Consider the following 3,638-nt stretch of genomic DNA (forward strand, 5'->3'; position numbering starts at 1 on the left):
GCCCAAGACTCAGAGGGTGCCTACTGACAGTATGACATGGTTTACTGGTGACTCTGCAAAACAACAAGCAGATTGGGTCCACTGGGCCGGGGCTACCATCTGGCCAATGTATGGCCATCTTTTGACTGAGACTAAACATGAACATTCTGCCAATGGTCTGCACTAGGTGCAGTGGTGATGGCCATGCAAGCCACCCTACAATCATATCTTGCTACATTTTCACTGATTCATGGGCTGTTGCTAACAGCCTAGCCATCTGGTCAGGAGAATGGCAATTGAATGGCTGGATATCAAAGAACCCACTGTCTGGGGACAAGAACTATGGCAACAGCCTTCTACCTGGAAGGGACAAATATACAGATGCTCCTCCACTTACAATGTGGTTATGGCCCAATAAACCCATTGTAAGTTGAAAAGATCATAAGTTGAAAATGCATTTAACACATCCTAACATGAGGAATATCATAGTTTATCCTGGCCTGCCTTAAATGTGCTCAGAACACTTACATTAGCCTGCAGTTGGGCAAAATCATCTAACATAAAGCTTATTTTATTTTATTTTATTTTTAATTTAATTTAATTTCTTTTTTTGAGATGGAGTCTCACTCTACTGCCCAGGCTGGAGTGCAGTGGCGCGATCTCAGCTCACTGCGAGCTCTGCCTCCTGGGTTCACACCATTCTCCTGCCTCAGACTCCCAAGTAGCTGGGAATACAGATGCCCGCCACCATGCCCAGCTAATTTTTTGTATGTTTAGTAGAGACGGGGTTTCACCATGTTATAATAAGTTGTTGAATATTTTGTGAAATTTATTGAATACTGTACTGAAAGTGAAAAACAAAATGGTTATATGAGTACTGAAAGTATAGTTTCTACTGAATATGTATTCTTTTGCGCCATTGTAAAGTTGAAAAATCATAATTCAAAACATCATTAGTTAGGTATGTCATTCAAGTAGATACTGGGACTAAGATAGCTGCCCTTGAAAAGAACCTATGTCATGTTTTTGGATACCCTATGGGACTTCTTTCTGATCAAAGAACATCCTTCACTCCCCCAGCGACATGACAATGAATAGTGGGATATGATGGATTTTACATGCACCCCATCATCTGCAGATGAATGGAGCTATTCAACAATGAAACAGCTGACTCACAAAGCAACTGAAGAAAGAGCATTAAGGAGCTCTTGCAGTGGGTTGGTACTTCCATTTGACTAGGGCAGTATGGACACTAAACACTGCACTCCATCACAAGAGAAACACAGCAATGCAGCATATGTTGGCAAACACTGAGTTTGTTTGGGGTGGAGGTGGACCAGGTAGCAGCCCAATTAGGCTGCACCTATGAAATTCCAATCTTAGTGTTCCTGATCATTCACTTTTCTTTTTTCCTTTAAAGTGCACATCTTGGGGGTGGTGTATGGGTCACACAATAGTACTCCAGACAGAGTTTTCTAACTCTTATGGGAAGTAATGCTTTCCCTGGGATCCTCCCTTCTATGGGATCCCACAGTGGTGGGTGACATCAGAACGTCAAGTTTATACAGAATGTGACTTCTTTTCCTGGACTAGATGGCTGAGGCCGAAAGATCTGGGTCAAACAACAAGGGCAATCAATGGATGCCTGCAGAGGTAGTGGGCTCAGGACAGGGACAGACAGACTGAGTCATTACACCAATTCAGTGCAACCCCTGTCTGATAGGCAGAGAACATCTGAGGCTGAGGAAAGGAGAGAGGGGAACTAGCCTGTCAATTTGTTCTTCCTATAGGATCATAGAAGCAGAGGCCTGGAAGCATGGGACCTTTGTGAGGTTTTCCCAAGCTGGGGACTGACATAGTGTTGGATTTGCCATCCTGGACCTTACTCTGTCACTGACCAGAGTGACTCCCTTGTCCTGCTAGTGGTCAACTATGCTGGCAATCCTAATACAATGGATTCTAGGCTTCTTTTGTCTTCCTCTGCCTATCCGTAAGTAATAAATCTGCTTCATGTAACTTGTTGCATGTTTGTGTGTTCTGTCTCATTGGCCTCAGGCAATTGGTAACACTGCAGCCTGGGATGCAGTGGGTTGAAGTGTTTAGAATCCTATTCTTAGTGGCTGGCATAGTGATGATCTTTGTTGTCCTTTCTGCAGTGGGAGTCCCCCTTTGGGATTGGTTATTAGTGAACCTACTTCACAATAGAAATACAAACATCAAAGGAGATTCTCTTCCAGAGAAGAAAAGAGGAGAGCTGGAGAGAAGGCCTCCATCTTCTCAGATAAAATATAAATAATCATGAGCAGAATATTGGCAGAAATATGGTGTTAAAGGCCATTCTGGTGAGATCTCAGATGAAAATGAGGAACATGTTATTGGAAACTGGGGAAAGGTGATTTTTGTTATGAAGTGGCAAAGAACTTGGCCAAACTATGTTCTACTGTTTTGTGGAAGAAAAACTTGCCAGCAACAAAACTGGAATCTTTAACTGAGGAGCTTTCTAAGTAAAGTGTTGAAGGTGTGGCTTGATTCCTCCTGAGTACTATAGTAAAATGCGAGAGGAAAGAGATGAATTACAAAGGGAATTTTTAAACAAAAGAAACAAAAAGATTTGAAAAATTCTCAACCATCCATATTGCAAAAAAAAAAAAAATCAAACTTTGTTCTAAAGGGAACATCAAAGATGTGGCTAGATTATCACTTGATAAAGAGTTTATGGGATTCTATTAGCAGAAACACTGCCAGTTTGAACTGAATGGAATGGAGATGGGATAAAATAAAGGCTGTCAAATTTTTGGAATTCTACAGGACAAGATTATAGAGCTATTTGGCTGTGCTCTTCTTCAAGAAAATGGGAGAATAACCCAAAGGTGATTTCAGTGATCACCAGGGCTGCCGCTCTCACCACAGGTCCAGGAGGGAAGGATGTTTCCTATTGGGTTTCAGAAAGTGGAGTACTTACAGAGAGCCACATGGAAGGGGCCCTGGCAAAAAGCCATAGGGGCAGGGCCCTGGGAGAGCCCAAGGGGTATGACCACCCCACAGAACCATGGGGGTGACAGTGTCACCCCATGGGTCCAGAAGATGGGACCATCACTTCAGTGGATCTGGAAGATGGAGCATCAGACAAAAGAGGATTATTCTTTTTTTTTATTATTTCAACTTTTATTTTAGATTCGGGGGGTACATGTGCAGGTTACATGGGTTTATTGTGTGATGCTTAGTTTGGGGATATGATTAATTCCATCACTGAAGTAGTAAGCAGAGTAACCAATAGTTAGTTTTTCAACCCTTGTCCCCTTCTACCCTCCTTTGTCTCATTTTCCATGTGTATTGTTGCCATCTTTATGTCCATGAGTACTCAATATTTAGTTTCCATTTATAAGTGATAGCATGCAACATTTGTTTTTCTGTTTCTGCATTAATTAGCTCAGAAAAATGGCCTCTAGCTGTATCCATGTTGCTGCAAAGGACATAATTTCGTTCTTTTTTATGGTTGCATGGTTCCACAGTTTTCCATGGTATATACGTACCACATTTTATTTAGAGTATAATTCTTTAGCCTTAAGGTCCAATGGAATTTGCCTTGCTAGGTTTTGCACTTGTTTGAGACCTATCACCATTCTTACTTTCCAATTTCTGTCTTTTGGAATGGGAAT

The 3,638-nt window shown here is 41.8% G+C and overlaps 1 long non-coding RNA gene across 1 annotated transcript; it reads left to right on the forward strand.

Annotated features, from left to right (window-relative positions):
* The first annotated feature begins 1,057 nt into the window (after window positions 1–1,057).
* LOC129525859 (uncharacterized) lies at window positions 1,058–1,995 on the forward strand. The gene is made up of 2 exons (XR_008670385.1): window positions 1,058–1,196; window positions 1,770–1,995. It is a non-coding gene; the product is annotated as an uncharacterized lncRNA (long non-coding RNA).
* The last annotated feature ends 1,643 nt before the right edge of the window (window positions 1,996–3,638 follow it).

This window comes from Gorilla gorilla, chromosome 10, assembly GCF_029281585.2.
Source record: "Gorilla gorilla gorilla isolate KB3781 chromosome 10, NHGRI_mGorGor1-v2.1_pri, whole genome shotgun sequence".
NCBI classification, from domain to species: Eukaryota; Metazoa; Chordata; class Mammalia; order Primates; family Hominidae; genus Gorilla; species Gorilla gorilla.